The following is a 19,449-nucleotide window of genomic DNA, read 5'->3' as shown; positions in this document are numbered from 1 at the left end:
TGCTGGCTCTGTACAGTAGAACAGATAAGGACAAGTGTTTGTTCTTTGTAACTCCTCTGCAACTGCTTTGCTCACCGTGGCCTTGAAGGTAGCAAAAAAAAAAAAAAGTATATACAAAGTTAATTTCCAGGTGCAAGGAGGTTTGTGAACTAACCTCGCCTCCCCCATTAGTTCCCATCCTGATTACAGCAAAGAAATAATGAAGTAATATTATAGCCGCTTTTCATGCTAATTTCACTATATGATCATGTGAGTTGTAAGCAACTGTTAAAAAGTATATAAGCCTCCTGATTTTGCTCTTGGGGGGGGGACCCCTTCCAAGTGCTTGGGAAATCCATGTCACTTTGGAACTCCCCCTACAGCTGTAGTTTCTTTTAAATAAAAGCTTCTGCTGACCTGACCCAAAAATATGCTGCGTGTGTTTCCACGACACTGCCTTACCAACCTCTGGCAAGTGACAGGACATCTTTCCTTGCAGAGATTGAGAATTCTGTTTGGGATATATTCATATTTAGCACACAGTAAAGCAGTACAGAACAGATAACCATTTCTAAATCATCTAAATAGCATTCCCTGCCTTCTTTTTAACAATAGCAGATAATGCTGACTGATTAGCTAACATCACTAACTAACTGTGCATTGCTACCAAGCAATCACAAATCATCCCTTTATGGTTCTTTAAAGAGCCCATCATGCTTACAGGGTGAATTCTACCTTGGATCCTGTGTGTAATCCTTTAACAGCACCTGATGAAGTCAGCTTCAGCCCAGGAAAGCCTGTGCTACCTAATCTATTTTGGTTGGTCTATAATGTGCTCCAACTACTCTTAGACTAGATTGTTGTGTTAGAACTGCAGTAGGTCCAAATGTGTTAATGTAACAGGCCCAGCTATTTTAGCAACTGTTTATAACTATTACTAGCAAGGAAATTAAAGGAACTCAAAACCAAAGCATCCTCCAAGCAAAGCATTAATGTACCCTCATCTATCAAAGGCACAAAGCACCTAAAGCAATGGATAAAACCAGTAAAGGTCCTATAGACCTGGGAATCATTTATATCATACATGTAATTTGCATCCTTGCCAGCTCTTACAAGCACCTCTCAACCAGCTAACTCCATCCCCACCTGCATAAAGCAGATTGTCCTATTGTGATAGGCTCCCTGTCTTGGGGTCTCTTAAACAATCTGTCAGCCTACACTAGGCACTCTGAGCAGTCCCTGCCTTCTCACTCAACATCTTCCTTTTTCCTAGGTGCATCTATCTTAGTCTAAGCTAGAATCACTTGTTCTTCCTCTCTGGTAGCCAACCATTCTTGACTCCTTTCAGATTATTCACCTTAGGCGTTGGGTCTTTGCCACTTTTTCCTTTCTTGTGGGTTTCCCCCAAAGCTTCTTTTGAGTTATCTCTATGTACACATAAAGGAAAGTATCACCCAGAGGAACTGACAGGCATATGATAACTTAAAAACATACAGACACATCCTAGTTTTCCACAGATGCATAGAGTGAGACCTCCAAAATATTTGCCCATAAGCAGAAATATGGAGTCTGATCACTTGCCACATGGAAAGGTGATCAAACTTAATCAATAAAGGGCTTCCAACATTTCTTCTTCCTTATTCTGTGGCTAATAAGATTGAAGTGCATATTAAGTATATAAATGGAAGTAAATAAAAAGTTGTATTATATAGAAAACTGATGAGAGAAAAAGCCAGAAAACACTTATATCTCCGACAGAGAGGCAATATAGACCTCCCTATGAAATAATGTAAAAATTTAACAACTTTCAACTGATCAATAAGCACACCAAAATTATTTGGAATTTGGATATGAAAGTAAATGTGCCCCTTTAGTTAACTGTCCATGAGAATAATTATTCAAAGAAAAAATACGTGAAATATTTACAATAGGCCATTTGGGCTGAAGTAGTTATAACAGGTAACCTCTTGTCATCACTTTAACTCAAAAAGGTGGGGGATTAAACATTTAGTTCTCCCAGTTTAAATATATTTCTAGATACATGAATGTAGCCATGTACATGATGAAGCACCACAAGACATGGAAAACTAGGTAGTGATAACACTTTGAACAGAGCAGAAATGGAGAGCCAATCTACTGGAAAGAACAGAGTATCATCTCAGGACCACAGTCAGAGCTCTCATAGAAGTCTATGAAAAAGAGGTTAAGGATATCAAAATGAAGTAATGGCTGAATGGAGGTGCAATTAACTTCTAAGTGTTCCTCAGATGTAGATGCAGGTAGAAGAACTGAGGCTGAAAGTAAAGATGAGACAGATATTTCCTTTGAAGCTCCTTCTCAGTGGATGAGCCTGCATCTTACCTCCTGTGACAGAAGACCAGCCAGGATATCCAAATATGGATGTCTGTAAATTTTCAGAAGTTTCCACTTTTCTACATAATACTACTTTCTCATAGCATGACCAAATCTACTGAGTAGCTTCTAAAAACATAATCCTTGTACTGCAGAGTCCATTTTTATGCCATGCTTTCTCTGCTATTTGATTTTGTTCTTATAAAGCATTACCACCACCACCACTATAATTTTATGATATAATAGATTTATAATATTCACATATGTATCCTCTCAGGCCATGTTCAGTGATTACATTTGTAGTACTATATACAAAAATATATAAAAGTAAAAGTAGTGCCAAAAAAGCAAGAGTTTGGACAAGTCTTCTGCATGGGGTACTACACAAATGACACAAGGGCTATAAATATGGTCCTAGATGAAACAGGAATTTCTCTGGAGAAGCACATGTAACATCTGAAGAGTTCAGTGCAGAACTACAGGTTGTCTCCTGTTCCTTCAGCATCCTACACTGCTCCATTCTCCCTCCCCTATCGAGGGGGGAGGGAAAACAGAGCTAGAACCCCCTGGCCCCAACTGGAAACTTCAGTGGGTTCAATGACAGCATGTTCTTTCCAGCTGTCAGGAATACAGGACTGGAACCCAGCTCCCCTGCAGGTAATAGCATAATGAAGGGAGGGCACCATCCCTGAATGCCTGAATGGGTAAGGGAGGGACAGGATGAAACAAAAAGAACAGCAGCTACGCTGCCAGAATTACTGTTGACAGTGCCCCATGCACCATTACCTCACAAAGAGCTCAAGGGCCAAGTTACCTCTGCCCACAGGGAGCAGAAGTGCAACCCAGACAGAACGGGCTCAACACAGGTGGGACCAGTTCTGGACCCAGAGTTATTGATAGCCCAGTCCAGGAAGTTTCAGCTCTGTTTCAGCCTCCTGGCTGAAGAGCACACTAGTTTGTGGCCAAATGCCTTTGTAGCAACTTTATACAGCTCCAGATGCGGTGCTCTGCACATCTGTACACGTTTCATAGCACTGTATTTCTGTAACATTTCATTGTGCTGCACCACTTGTAGCACTAAATCTACATATCTGAATATTGCTTCAAATACAAGAACTGGTTCATTATGTAGACATTTTCTTTCCTGGGCAGACAGAAGAAGCTCACCCCAGAGCACCATTTATTCCAACAAACTATGAGAACTACTGAACAAGAATTCACACTTAGGAGTTCCATAAACTGCATGAGACCCCATGGGCAAATATAGAAAGAACACAGTAACAACTCACCTGCCAGGGCAATCTAGGACAATATTTTAGTGGAATTTCATCAAATAATTAAAAGTAGATGGGTAATCTAATGAATAAATATTTCCTCCTCTGTGTGATTTTCATGTCTTTTATTCTCCACATATATACTTTTAGGCCGCATCCAGATAAATGCGGCCATATGGTATATGGGGCTGCAGCTCCACACACAGCACTTTCAAGCATTCCCCACACTGCTGCCTTTCAGCGCAGGAGATTTTTTTGACCCTGGGAGATTCTGCACGGAAAAAAATGGGGCAGTGCATGTGGCAACAGTGCGCACTGCCCAAAACCAGAGCCTGGCTGGTCAGAGCCATATTCCAGCTCCCAGAGCGCTGTGACTGCAGCTTCCCTGGCCCCCAAGATTCCAGGTAAGGCTGCTGCGGCCGGCATAGTTGCTTCATGCCAGAGTACATATGGCACAGGCATTCCCCAGGGACAAGTAGCAGCGGCACAAGGTGTGTTACTGCTACCTGTCTCCAGGGAACCAAACGTCTGTACTTATCTGGATGCAGCCTTATTGTCAATTCAACTGAGAACAAATATGTGGGAAAGCTATAAAACTTGCTTTATTGTATTTTAAAATATAGTACTTATGGAAGAATATCATTGATATAAACTTTTCCAAGTATCCATCTTGGGATGTTTCACATAAGACAAAACTAAAACACATAATGCATATGGAAAAATGTAGACTATAACACACTAAAATCTCTCAAATATATTCAGGGTGGGTCAGAAGAGAGTCTAGAAATTAGCCGCAGAAAATATGTATGGGCACCAGGTTTGTAAACTAAAATGTGTAACAATTCTATGACTGACACTTGACAGTTTGCTCCAAAAAAAAAAATTGCCGTCTTTTTTATCGGGACTAAAAGAGAAATTTCTGTTAACAACAAGTTAACAAGTAGTTTAGTGGTTAAAATACTAGCATAGAAACCAGTTTGTCTGAGTTCTATTCCCAACTCAGACACTGATCTACTCAGTGGGCACATCTACATGTGCGCTTTACTGCAGAGTTGCCTAATCAGCAGTAAAGTATCAGTGTCTACACAAGTGCCCGTATTAGGGTGCAGTAGATTAACTCTACCTTAAGATAGTACTGTTGTGGCTAGTACTATCATATGGCAGAGTACTTACCTGCGATGAAACATATGTAAGAGCTGACAGGTGTACATTGTGCCCAGTCAGCCCAGGCAGCAGGGGTCCAAACCCCTGCCCACCATGTAGCCACAGGGCTCTGTACACTGGGGCACTCTCAAGACCCAGCCAGCCTCTATGCTGCCTGAGGCTGCCTCCCAGAGCCCAGAGCTGACCCCCTGGACCTCCTGCCAGCCCAGGGCTGCTCTGCCCTGGCTCAAAGTGCTGCAGTCTCAGGCACAACGTCTGCACAAGCAGATGCTGCAACACATGCACAGGCAGCTTGTGCCGCTCAAAAGCGGAGCGGGGCTGCCCAGAACCATGCTCCATTTGCCGACTAGGACACAGCCAGTGTGTCCTTAGGCCCAACATTTCATCTTTTTTTTTCCCTCTCACCGGTTACTTGCCTAATGATATGTTGTATGTAACTTCTTCAGGTCAGTGACTATTTTTTTACTTTATGTTTCTAGCATCTAGAACAAGGGAACCCCACTGTAATAAGTGACTATAATAATCTTTTTAAAACTGTGACCAAAGAATTAAACCACTGAAAGCTTGACATGTGTGACTAATCCGACACATTCCATTCAATTAATCAGATTAATTAGTTCAGTATACAGCTGCAATGTAAAAGCAGATTCCACAGATCCAAGTAAACACTCAAGAAAATACTTTCATTTGACATTATGTATTACTTGTACTGAAATGGCATCCAAGAAGCTCAAAGCAGGTCACAGGCCTCTATGACATCAATCATTAGAGACACCATTAGAGACGGTGCCTGTCTCAAGGAGCCTACAGTTTTTACATGTGATGCAAGACAACAGGTGAAGAAAACAAGCAAATGGGGTAGGTGGAGAAGTGGGAGACCCTATTACTGTGAAAATGACCTATATTTGGTATAAAATATACCTGATATCCAAACAGACAACTTGGTTAAAGCAAAGCTTATCCAGGTTCTCATGGGAATCAAATAGTCAGATAGGACACATACACAAGTAGCAAGGTTGCTCCAATGCACTGTAATTACAACCCATCAGAGCAGGCTTGATTTATAGAGTCTGCTGGAGCGTGGTAATTACCACACTCCAACAAACTCCAGCATCTTTGTGTATCAGTATCCCTGCACTTAAAAATGGTGGTGGGGCACTGTAAATCTTGTTTGACCAGCTTTAGATAAAGCCCTCCACTGCCATTTTGAAGCACAGGGACACTGATACACAAAATGTTCCAGGTGCTTTAATTAGAGCGGCTCTGAGAGCCACTCTAATTAAAGACCCCCTCCCTCCCCCACTCCTGGAGCACATGTATAGATGCCCATAGATACTAGCCAACTCAGCAATGAACTCTGACTGTATACTTATACACAGAGTGGCTGTCACTCATAGCATTTTTTGAAGACTCCAGACACCAGGGGTTAAGGGTTAAAAAAAATAAATATGTAAAATCATGTGACATGCTGAAATGCATCCTGCACAGCCGATTCAGAGATCTATATAAACAAGCAGACTTACACATCCCAGTTTCTAGCAGTACTGTATGCTCTGACAAGCCAAGAGATCAGCTGGTCCAAATGCAATCACCCTCTGTACAGTGATATATACAAAAGATACCTCTACACTGCACTCACTAGAGTGATGGCAGTTTATTGCATATATCCCAGAGCTAGCTTTAGAATAGCTGGCTCAGGTTTCTTAGCAGTCTAGTCATGATAGCATGGAACTGAGAAGTGTAGGCTGCAAAGACATCTCAAAACCTGGGAAAATACTCAGGCAGCTAGCATGTGCTGAGCTCTGGTCTGCAATGGCTATGCAGTTACCAGTGTCTGGGCTAACTTGTTTAAAGTTAGCTCCAGATACCCACAGTAACTGATACAGGCACAGGCACATTCCTACCAGCATGTTGTAAGCAATTTTTTCCAGGTAATTTCTTTGTTGATATCAGACCTACAGATGGAATGTGAGGGGCTTTTTTAAAAAGTGAATGTGTTCTGTATTTTTCTTTCACATTTTTCAGAGCAATTAAAATTTTCTTCATATTATTTCTATTATTTGTAATACAGTAGCCCCTTAAAACCCATATCTTAGTGTATTAGCCACTATAAACATATAGCAAAGAGTCATCTTAAGTCTAATCATTTAGGCTGGCATATTCAAAGGAGCATAAGGAAATGAAATGCTCAGTTCCAACTAGCTTTCAATAGAAAATTGATATTTACATGTTAATTTTCCTTTAACATTCAAATGTTAACACACAACCAAATCAGGGAATTAGAAAGGGGCAACAATTTACAGCACATCAGCTGCTTCATGGTAAATGGCAGCTGTGGTACAGTTGATATTTTTCCATTCGCACCCTACAAGGCAGCACCCTGGTGCAGCCCTGGTCTTAGTTACACTCTTTCACATATATTAAAACACCATACATATACATGTGTACAGGGGCAGATCCAAAATGACGGTGCAGTCACCCCTCCCTTCAGATGACACCATGGAAGCAGCAGCCAGGAACTTTTTTAAGTCCTTGAATCAGGTATGATTTGCCACCCCCTCCCCCCTCTATCCCTTCCATGCTCAGCAACACATCCCCTCCCTCCCCTCCCATTCCCATCCTCCCCTGCCCACTGCTGACCATGTTCTCAGTTGTCCTGGGAGTGGGGGGAGCTCCAGAGCTGCTTCAGCTGGGCTGAGTGGGGAGCTGGTCTGAGCCTGATACAGTGGTAGTGGTGATGGTGAACAGGTTCCTCCTCCCTGCCCAATCTCCCTGGGCCAGCCTGGAAGCATGCTTACAGCAGGGGAACCTGCCCATCACTGCCTCTGTGGCCAGCTCCCCAGATAATCCAATTGGAACCAGGCAGGAACAGCTCTGGAGCTCCCCCATGCCCAGGGCAGGCAGAGGAAGTGGGAACAGAGGCAGCAGCAGACAAGGTGAGGGCAGGAACAGGAGGGGAGGGACATGTCATTGAACAGGGAGGGGAAAGGAAGGGGTACTAAATGCAGGCTGGGGGAGGTTCTTACTTCCTTCAGGGATTTAGAATAAGTCCCTCACTGCTGCTCCCCTGGTGTTGTCTGCCTGTCCTAGAAGTGGGGCGGGGGAAGCTGGAAGTGGAGTTGTAGCCACTCCTGGTATGCCAGTCACTGTTCCCACACCGACCCTTTTACCAAATTCTGGATCCACCCATGCATGTGCATATGTACATATATGTACACAAATATATTTAAGTTAAATATATTTATATATAATATACATATTCTATACACATGCACGTAGTTTATGCAAATATACACTGTAGTTGATTTTTAAAACTACAAGCACTGATTATTTATCTACACCACAAAAGCATTTCAAAGTCACTAAACGATGATACAGTATTTCACTACCAACTGCCTAAAGTCAGTGGGAGTCTATCCACTGATCTCAGTGAACTTTGATCTGTGAACTCAAACTCTGCTGTCATGGAGATTATTATTATCATTGTCCAGTATTAATGATGGGTTCTGGGGGAAGAGAAAAGTTAGCTGTATGAGAAAAAGCATTGGCTTGAAACAGCTCCTTTTTAGCAAATATCAAGTAATCAGATTGACCATGCATCTGTTTTGCATTTATAAGTATTCCTGATTTGGTATGCATCCCTTTTTCTGTGAAATTAGGAGGAAGTTTTAACACCAGATAGAAGTTTTTTATTTCCTTAAGGAATCAAATGTGTAGTCAGTTATTTCAAAAACAAATTAATATGAAAGGAAGAAAATAACTCATTCACAAAGCCAAAAGCAAAACAGGTCATCTCGTTAAGACAAAACCATTATTACCAAAAACAAAAAAAAGAAAAGAAAGAAACAGGAGGGAAGCATTCTTGACATGTATGATTTAATATTCATTATGTCTTTCTGTGATGATGGCAGTGAGACGCACATAAGACTGCTGATTATCTGTAATGTGCTGTGGGCAGATTTTTCTGAGAATCATATTTTTCTGAGGATTATATTTCCCATATAAATAAAGTTACTAGTGACTGAGTGGTGAGGCTAGTGCCTCTGCTTCTGATCTTAAAAAACATCAGGGTGGGTACTGGTAGAAGGTTACCTTCTATTTGCTGGTTGTAAGGGACTGCGCTCATTAGGGGTCATATTATTTGTCCCAGTTCATTCCGCCATGTGACACAAAGGAGCTAGGAAGCGCTCAGATCAACCAAGTGTGATCCTCCTAGTGTGAAGTCACCCAGCTGGACAACTTTCTGGTGTATCTGATTCATATACCTATACCACACACTTGGGACAGGATACTTGTTGCAGCTGAGCAGGCACAGCCAAACCAGTCTGTGTTCTATTTTTGACTAGCAAAATGCCCCTTGGGGCTGGCAGATAGCAAAGCTGCAGCATCCAAGGAATATGGATTTGCACCACTTTTGACAATCAGTGGGTGAGCAACACAGATGGAAGCGACAGTGCTTATTTGAGTACCAGTTTCCTTACTAATTTAATGCCAATTTTTTAATTTTCCTCACTATTTTACATCATACTGAGTTTGCGCCCCTACAGTTGCTTCCATTAGATCTGGGTTATGTTGTCCCTTGCTTGAAACACATGCAATTAAACTAAAAATTGATACAAGTACTTCAAAGCAGAGCTACCTCATTTCTGGTTTGGGGATGGAGTACCCAGTCACTGGACACATCTACACGCAGTGATTAAAGGCAAATTAGCCATTTTTAAGATGCATTAAGGGCAAGGATCTACATGTACGCACTCTTATTGCACCTTAAAATGGTGATTTTAGGTTAATTATGCCTAAATTTAATACCTGCTTAAAGCTAGTATCAAATTTAGGCATGATTAGTAAAGGCACCTTAACCTACGTGTAGATGCTGTAAGGAGCCTTAACTCTATGTGACCAAGTGGGCCAGAGCTGAGCCTGTGGGGTCCCATGCTGCTGCCAGGTGCCAGCAAGATGAAGAAGCAGCAGGTACTGTTCTGCAATGGGAGATGCTGCAGCTGGAGTGGAGGTTCCAGCAGCAGCTGTTCTTGTTGGTGTGCAGTAAGTCAGCAGAGGGGGCAGGAGGCACAAGGGCTCCTGTCAAAACACAGGGGAAAGCCCCCCCCCCCCCATGACACCCTGCAGGGGAAGGGGACAGTGCAGCATGGGCAAGGCCTTTGTAGTGGCTCCTCTGCACCTCTTCCTTGGGGCAGGTTTGCCCCTGGGCAGTGCACCCAGCCTGCCTGGGTTGAACTGCACAGAGCCCCCAGGAACTGATGCTGTCTCTCCCACCCACAGTGTCCAGCATGAAGGCCATGCACTTACCCAGGACAGAGGTGGGTGGAGCAGGGAAAACCATGCCAGATGCTGGGGGAAGATGCAGTCCCAGTCTGCCTGCTGCTCCAGGCGAGAGCCCCAGCATAGGCTTCTTAGGGTGCCTGAATCCCAGATGCACAGTGAGGTGCCCCACCCCTGCAGGGCTGCGTTGCCTGGCCAGCAAACCCACCCCAAGGGAGAGGCGTGGGGGAGCTGCTAGCAAAGGCCCTACCCATGCTGCATTGCCCCCTTCCTCTGCAGAGGGTCATGGGGAGGCCCTTCCCCAATGCTTTGACAAGAGCCCTCACACCTCTTGCCCCCTCTGCTGACACTGACAGGGACTGCTGCTGCCAGAACCACTACTCCAGCTGCAGTATCTGCACTTGCAGAACAGCATACACTGCTTCTTTGTTTTGGCAGCACCCAGTGGCAGCATGGGGCCCCGTGGGCTCAGCTCCAGCCCTCTGTCATCTGACACTGGGGAGGCAGGAACACGGGGAGGGGATTAGAGCTGAGACTGGGGCCAGAGTCAGAGCCAGGGCCAGGCCAACTGCATCCCAGGAGACTGGAAGCTCCTACCTCCTTAAGGCATCCACATGTACATGTATGCCTAAATCTCCTTAATGTGCCTTAGACTGAGGTGCATTAAGTTTAGGCATATGTAAATTCACATGTAGACATGCCCACTGTGGGCTTGCTACAGCTGCAGAACAGTGCATTGTAGTGCTAGTAGAATTCCAGTGCATGTGGTGAGTGTGCATTTTGAAAGTATACAGGCTTGGAACAGGAAATTATTAGTAGCACTAGCCAAGCATAGAGTTTTCATGCTTAATTCACTGTCTCTCCTCAGCTCCCCAGCAAAAAAGATTTTGCTTGTACACTGGTGCTGCAGGCTCAGGACACTCCAAGACCATGGCAGAGTACATGAACAGGTTGACTGAACGTCTGTGGCAAGACAGACTGTGAGTGCAAAGGAACAACACTAAGACGATAGGTAAAACTAGCTTTCAGGCCAACTCAGCTTGACCAAGGGGTGTGGGAATGTGGTAGGGTCATCACGTTTCTTGCACATTCTATAAAATTGACATGACACTTCTATTGGAACAGAAGCTGGAGGGGGAGGGTGGGGGGGGAGGCCTGTTTAGAATTAAAAATTGCCCAGATAGTATGTTAACATACAGAAACATATGTACAGCATATAAAATTTCATGCCAAACTGGTCTGAGCTAGGAGTTTTATTAGTGTTAAGAAATTTAATACCCACAGCAATCTCCTGTGAAATCAATTATTATTGCAGCTTATTTGCCCATTGAAGAAATAAAACTGGTAATTTAATCTTCTTTCAAAAAGTTGTAGAACCTGATAAATCACCATTTGGTTATACTGTATATACACTCTCAAGGAGAGTGAAACAAATATGACAAATAGCTTTCAATTTAGTGACCCTAGAGTATCTGCCTTAGCTTGAGATAAAAACAACTCATATTTTAACCATCTTAGTTATTAACCTGCTGGCCCTACATTCTGGTCCATGAAAATGAGACTTTCTTTTTTTCCGCTAATTCCATTTTCTAAAGTTTGACTATAATGGCATAAACAGAGAACCTAGCAAAACTAAATAAGTGATATGAACAAAATAAAGGAGGTGATTCCTTCAAATGTAGGTGTAACTTATGCACCTGAATGTGTTCCCTTCTCATGCTTATCAGGACTGCTCAGGTGCATAAATTTATCTACAAGTCTCAGCATGAGACAGAGTTAGAATATCTCTACAATAATCCCCTCTCTATTCCTATTAGTGTCAGTGAGTTTGAAGGTGGTCAGTACCATTCCAGTTCAGAGCCTTCTTCTTCCAGTTTGTGAGTACAAGGAGAATTGTCTTTGTCTTTATGGAATTTGCTTTTTGTAGTACATGTGACACTGTAAGGCCCCCACTCTACATGTTCAGGTAAAGGAGCAATTGGATCTAATGCATGATCTACACAATCATGCCTCCTCCACGCCAAATGTGGGATCACACATTAGATCCAATCGCATCTTATTGATGGTGCGGGGAAGCTTGATTGCAAGAAGCAGGTTCCCATGGATGAGGGCTCTCAGCTGCAAGGGCCACACACTGAAAGCCCTACAACTGATCAGGGCTCCCAGACTTATCAGCTGACAGGGCTCCCAGCCACAGGGGAGACCCAGCTACATGTGCAAATCAAAGCTCAATAGCAACCAGATATAAAGCTAGTATGCATTTTTGAGGTCTAACTTTATAGGTGGTTGGAGCTGTTTATTGTGTCATAGCTACTTTACATTACTTTACTTTACATGTATAGCTGGTCTTAAGGTAATTGAACAGTTAACTAGTTAATTATGCAATACCTGTAATGTGTAGAGGGGGGCCTAAGAACTATGAACCTCCAGCTTACACTGTTCAAAAAGCCCATGGCTACTCCTGTGTACTCTAAAAAGTCAATAAACCCAATAAAGGTCTTGGAAAGTCTTAATCAATGATGATTAAGAAACACCTTTAAAAAGGTAGACAAATAATAACAAATCTAATGTCTCAATGAATGTAGATGGATCATAGTTAATACTTGAAAATATTCCAAATCGGAAATCACTAAAGCATGATCATCATGCAAATAGGTATTTTTAATATATACTGTTAACTCTGGGTGTTAATCGCTTGAAAAACAAAGGAATTAATCATTGCTTTGAAAATTATGTATAAATCTTAAAACAAGTGGATATGAAGCCTCCAACGTCAAATAAGCTGTAAATCAGGCAACAAAATGTATATCAGAACTTACTGGTGGCATCTACACATAGGCTTTACTGTGGAGTTGACTAATTAGCTCCACAGTAAAGTGTCACATGCAGCACTATTAGGCTGCAGTAAACTAACTAAATTTGCCACAGGATAGTACTGCCTGACAAGTACTATCCTACAATGGCCTTATTCAATGTGTCGCAACGCATGTGTAGATGGTGACCAGGGTTGGCTGCGGCAGGAGGGTACTACAGTGCGAGGGCTGCCTGCCAGAGCTGACCCGTGGGCCCCTGCCAGCAGGGATTGTGCTGTTCCAGCTCACCATGCTACAGTCTTGGGCACACATGTAAGACTTCTCCCATTTAAGCAGCAAATAAATATCCTGAACTTGGAAGGTGAACTTAGTGCTATGAAAGGAGCCAGATTTACTATTCTGGAAAGTGAAGTTCTGTGCATAGGAAATTGTTGAACTCTTCATCAGCCTGCCAGAATATTGTCTTGTTTCTTGGCCAACTGAAAAGTGTCCTTCCTACCTGCCGTTCAAAGTGACCTCATGCTACTCAGAATGCATCAAAGCCATAGTGGGATCCAACAAGAGAAACCACTGCTGGTCTTCCATATAGAGAAAAGGTTGGTAACATGCAATTCTGTAGGAGCCTAAAATATGCAGAAAGGGGACATTTACAATCTGGTTTGAGCTGGTGGTTACTTATACCTACTGCTTTAAGTATCTAAGTATTACTTAATTATCAAGGCACATTCTTATCACTAGGTGTAAGAGTTATTCTATATGTAATATTATGTCTGAGTGTATTGGTGAATTAGGGGTCTACCACATGATTCAATAATTAATTGAAAGGTCCCTCTCCTTGAACTGTAACCTCGTCATGGTGGAGAGGCTTTTTGTGTTTCAATCACCCTCAGAGCTATGTCGTCTGGAGTCTTGTACTGTTGGTAGGGTCTCCCTTGGTGAACAGATCTGAGGTGAGGTCCTAGACTAAGCATGGTCCAGACTCCTGAAGACCCCAATGGTGGAACAGGTGTACTTGAGGACCTGCTGGTTCTCTGTGGCTGTGAAGGCAGATAAGGGCAGCAGAATGGATTTCTCAGTCGTCTTGGACATCATTGCCACTGGGTTTAGGGTTCCCTCCTGTCTAGCTTGTATGGTTATTGCTTGCTCACCGGCTTCCCCACATTAAAAGATGTCACATGCAGGCCTTTGCCAGGGATGTTAACATTTCCCACAAACCAAGTCCTGCGGGGACAGATGAGTGGCAGCAGGGATAGGAACTGTGATTTCTGGGAGTCCCTAATTACAAATCTGCATGTAGATGGTGATTGTGTGAAGGTTATTTTGCACTTACTAAGACAGAAGTACAATTCAGCAGCTGGAGCTATGGCTAAGCAGTCCTCTTTAGCATCCCCTCTGCTCACCCTGAATGAGGAAAGGGCTAGAAAAGGTGCCCAACCAGGCTGTTGCATCCAGTAGGATAACTCTACCTGGGCCAAAACCAACAAACAAAAGTACTGAAGTTTGCCACATGGAATGTCTGCACTCTCGTGGACTCCCTGAACTGAGAGTCCTGAAGGAAGAACCACCACAGCAAGTAGAGAACTCGCAAGACATTACATTGATATTGCTGTGCTAAGTGAGACCTGATGGGCAGATGAAGGCCCGCTGAAAGAAGGAGGTGGCTACCCCTGTTTTGGAAAGGAAAGTCACCTGAGGAGAGGTGCACTCACAGGGTTGGTTTTGCCATCAAGAACAAGATTGTCAGCCAGCTTTTAGAACTCCCTGTGGGCAGTAATGAATGCCTTATGACTCTCCGTCTTAAGCTCAGTAACAACCAGTATGCAAGTCATCAATGAGTACACCTGCACACTTGAGAATGAAGAAGTCAACAAGGAACAGTCCTATTGTGCTCTTGACACAGTCCTGACTGCCACTGCCAAGGAAAACAAGCTCATCCTCATGGGTGACCTCAATGCAAGAGTTGGGCAACACTCTGAACTCTGGAGTGGCACCTTTGGGAAAGAGGGGGTGGAGAAAGTCAACTCCAATGGTATCCTCCCCCTTGGCAAATGTGCAGAGCATGACTTGCTCATCACAGATACCATCTTCAGATGGAGTGACAAATATAAGACTACTTGGAAACATCTATGCTCTAATCACTGGCACCTTCTTGAGTATATTATTGCCAGAGCCCATGATTGTACCCATGTCTGTATCACTCAAGTCCCGAGAGGTGCAGATGACTGCTGGACAGATCACCATTTAGTCAGATCAAATCATGGACATCAGCTTGCACCACAACACCATAAGCGACTGAAAGTAATGTGGAAGAGATTTAACATCAAGGTACTCCAAGACCAAGTTAGATGTAAAGCTCTTTAGCGATGCCTTACTGAGAGGCTCTCTGACCTACTTGATGACATCAAAGACATCCAAGCATATTGGGAGGAGCTTAAGCATGTTATTAGCAAGGCATGCGTTGAATCCATTGGATACTCCACTTCCCATCACCAAGATTGGTTTAATGAGAACAATGAGAAAATCCTAGCACTTATCCATCAGAAGAGAGCCACACTCTGCAGTTGGCAAAATTAACCCTTCAACCAGACAAAAAAAATGAGAGGCTTACCACTAGCTCAAAGCTGTAGTTCAGAGGCTATGGGATATCAAGGACCAGTGATGGCAAGCAAAGGCCATGGAAATCCAAAATTTCGCTGACCAACATGACATGAGAAGCTTCTCTCAAGCAATTAAAGCTATCCATGGGCTATGTTCCAATGGCCCAACCACTATGCTATCCCAAGATAGCTCGACCCTTCTCACAGACAATGTATCCATCAAGCAATGCTGGAAAAAGCACTTCAAGACTATTCCAGGGGTTGGCAACCACCGGCACACGTGCTGAGTATGGCATGCAAGGCCATTTTCCTCAGCACTCGTTGGGGCTGGGGTGGGGCCGGAGCAGGGAGGCAGCAGCTGTTTGCAGCCTCCCGGCTACAGCCAGCCCAGGTTCTGGGTAGCTGCTGATGGAGCGGCCCAGGCTCCACGGCTATCAGCAGCTACCCAGAACCTCAGGAGGCTGCAAACAGCTGCTGCCTCCCCGGCCCTGGCCCCGGCACCCTGGCTGCCTCCCAGCCCCAGCGCCAGCCCCAAACTCTGGGGAGGCAGCAGATACTGGCAATGCTCCCCACTGTGCTGCCCTCACCACCACTTCTGAAGAGCAGCGCAGCAGGGCACAGCAGGGGGTGCAGAAAGATGCCTGCCACTTCAAGCTCCCCCTGCCCTGGTCACACTTCTGTTGCAGGCAGGGACATCAGTGAGGGGCACAACCCTGCATGCTGCCCACGCTGCTCCAGTGCACACAGGAGCAGCGTGACCCAGGCCATGTGGAGCTTGCAGCAGCAGGCAGCTTCCCTGTACAGCCCTTCTGTGCATTGCCACTCTGGGTTACACACGCTGTGCTCCAGAGGGCCCAGGGGAAGGTAGCAGGGCTGGAAGCACAGCGTGTACCACCTTAAAACTTACCAGTAATCCCCTCCCCACCCCTTCTCCCAATAGACATCACTCTCGTATCAAGGGATAGCCAATATGAAAGTTTTACTTTTTTTTTCTCCATATGAAGTTTAAACAGAAGCAGGATCTTACCTGGTGGGTTTCACAGCTGATTTTTGCAGTTTGTTACATAAGTTGCAACACCTCTATTTCATTTTTCTTATGTTTTGTATAATAGGGTTTGTGTAGCCAGGCAGTTGTTGGGATTTCTTTTCCTGTACTGAACCTGCCCATTTGTAGGTCATCTATCTGCTGGAGACAGTACTTTGATGTGTAATGCAGATGCAGTCCATCACAGAGGAGAAATCCACTTTTCTTTCTCGGGAAGATTATCTTTTTTCTGTCTTATGTCACAAGTTTTTCTTAACCTAGAATGTGAAGAAGGGAGTAGAAGGGGGAGAATATCTCATACCTGAAGTATAAATTTCTAGTTGTTTACAGAACACTAGAGCAAATCATGATGGAATGAGAATATGGAAAAGAAAAAAAATGTATCAGGATATGCAGTTACGTCAAGGTGAAGTTAAGATATAGAAATGCTGATTCATATGTATTGTTTGTAATTACAAACTTGTAATAATGGCTGTATGAACATGTTTCCATTTTAAGGAAATCATATGCATTCAGAGATTTCTTTACTTTAAATTTTATTTTTTAAGTGTCAAAATTTAACCCATGCGCAATAAAACTGAAACCAGACTTCTAGATACTCCCTTTGCTAATGCTTGGGTCTCAAGATTCCAATCCTTAAATTTATATGGTAGGGTTTCACATATATGCCACAAAAAAAATCTTAAATATAACATGATTTAACAAAATTTGGGTCTCTAAGCACTTACAACTGCGCTTGCTTTATCTTTCAGTTAGCAAAATGCTGGATTTTCATCTTAAAATGACAGAGTAACACAGTATTCTGTAGATGAATTCTAGGAAATTAGCTTTCATACAGTGATAAATGACTCCTGAATCAGAAGAAAAGAATCCATCTAATTTGCAAAGTGTATTATATTGGGGGAATTTTACTTTCTTCTCCCACTGAAGAAGAAAGAACCTGGACTCTAGGTCTCATTCATTTGAAATATGTATTTCCAAAAATGATCCCTGATCTACATGTTAGACTAAAGATTATTTTACAGTTCCTCCTATGGCCTGAACAGTGAATGGACAGAAATTATACCATGGAACTGCCTATATGGGAGACAAGACAAACAAAAAAGTATGGAAAGTGGCCATTTATTAGATTCACTAAAACAGACTAAGAATAAACTAAGCAATTTTTAAGGCTTTCATTCCTATTATCAGACTATGAAAAACAAAATGCTTATACTTTCTGAGGGCACCGTAATTCAGAAATATACCATCTGTAGTGCTTAGCCCCTGTTTTCTTATATTATGTTGTATGTATTCAGAGAAGAATTCAAAAATACAAGTGCCCTCCTTTTTTCTTCCAGAAAAATATGAAAAGGAGACAAAGAGATATTCTGCTTATGTAGTCTCTGTTTGGGGGTCAAATTTATCAGTGAATTTATAACAAACAAAAAAGGGGGAAAGGTTGCATATTTGCAAGTAGGTAGGATTGAGTAGGATTTCAGTCAATAGGGCTACAGTCAGGGAAATAAAGTTATATGAAATAAAAGCCTGAAACATCATTCCACATCTGTCCCCACCCCAATCTCCCTGTCCCCCACATTTGGAAGGTTTTGATCTAGGTCCATTCTCTGAGGGCCTGGCCAGTCTCTAGTTAAAATTTTTACAAGAGCAGACATTTTCAGTAGCATAACTAAGGGTAAGTGAGCATGGTACCAGCCCCAGGCACTGATTTAGAGAAAAACTGAAACTTAAAAGATATTTCTACTATGCTGCTACACAGACACAGCTCAGCCTGTAAGTGTGTGTGGAGGGGTGGGGGGCGGCAGATTCGAACCCCTGTGGTGAGAGAAGGAGAGGGGCAAAGGCATGGGCAGGGGCTGGGGTGAATAGAGCCCTGGGGCAGGTTGTGGGATAGTCGGAGCCACAGGCAGCTCATCCAGGGGCGCAGGGGGGCTCCTGCTACTGCACACACCCTGGAGGAGGCTTGGGGGGCACATGCCACCTGGATTTGTGTGTGGGGTGGAGGTAGGCTGCCATTTTAGGCTGGGCTGGGCTGTGCATGGTGGTGGGAGGCACATAGTGTCATGTGGCTCCTGGGGCGATGGCAGCGGGACACAGAGCCTATCCCACAGCAGCAGCCTGCCTCCACTCCACCCTGCACACAAGTCCAGGGGGCAAATGCCCCCCATACCTCCCCCAGCATGCATGCAGTGGCGAGAGACCCCCCCCTGCCCTTGTGCCCCTGGACGAGCCACCCATGACTCCAACCATCCCATGACCCACCCCAGGGTCCCATTCACCCCAGCCCCTACCCCTGCCTCTGCCCCACTCCCTCCCTCAACCTGGGGGCCTCGAGCTGCATCCCCACACCCCTACGCCCCTTCCCCTTTACAGACTTACCTACTGGGTGCTGCTCTACATGCTGCCAGGCTGCATTCCTGGCTGCCTGCAGGCTGCAGCTGCGTGTCTGTGTCTGCATGCCCCTCCACCCCTGCTGTAGCTCCCTGGAGCTGGGGCCTGGAGTGTGCACTGTTACCACTGCCCCATGTTTGGGGGTCTAAGCCCTGTTAGCCCCAGCCTTCTGTCACCTATGGGTGAAACAACAGTAGTAGTAGTAGTAGCTGCTGCTGCTGCTGCTGCTGCTTGTTCAACCACCACAGCTGCCCCTAATAGTGCTGATTTTGCTTCAGTCCAGGGCACAGGAATTGCTTGTTATGCCTCTGGGAATTTTTTTAAAGGTTTCAGAAAGGAAACAGGTTGAATGGATGGATATGCATGTCCTACATCCCAAGATAGGATTTAAAAGGACTTCTCATAATTATACATTATCATTTATCTTTATTTATATTATTTTGGATAAAAAGCTCAAAAGCAAGTAGCAATGTACATAGCTTGCCTATGTAAACATATAGCCCTCCCCTGTCTCCAGGTTCCAGCCTGTTTTAAAATTAGACTACAAGCCCTTT

General features: G+C 43.9%; 1 long non-coding RNA gene across 2 annotated transcripts in view; it reads right to left on the bottom strand.

The window, feature by feature from the left end:
- The window catches only part of LOC132249604 (uncharacterized), a 99,790-nt gene extending 80,630 nt beyond the window's left edge, over nt 1–19,160 (bottom strand). The window contains exons 1-2 of one of the 2 annotated variants that reach the window (XR_009461113.1): nt 18,884–19,160; nt 16,487–16,761 (exon numbers count right to left, since the gene is read on the bottom strand). This is a non-coding gene — a long non-coding RNA (uncharacterized LOC132249604). The remainder of the gene's footprint in view (nt 1–16,486; nt 16,762–18,883) is intronic. The other variant, XR_009461114.1, reaches the window with a different exon arrangement.
- Nucleotides 19,161–19,449: the final 289 nt, after the last annotated feature.

The sequence above is a fragment of the Alligator mississippiensis genome, chromosome 3 (assembly GCF_030867095.1).
Source record: "Alligator mississippiensis isolate rAllMis1 chromosome 3, rAllMis1, whole genome shotgun sequence".
NCBI classification, from domain to species: Eukaryota; Metazoa; Chordata; order Crocodylia; family Alligatoridae; genus Alligator; species Alligator mississippiensis.
The sequence above is the reverse complement of the archived record's forward strand: the minus strand, read 5'-3'. Positions and strand labels throughout refer to the sequence as shown.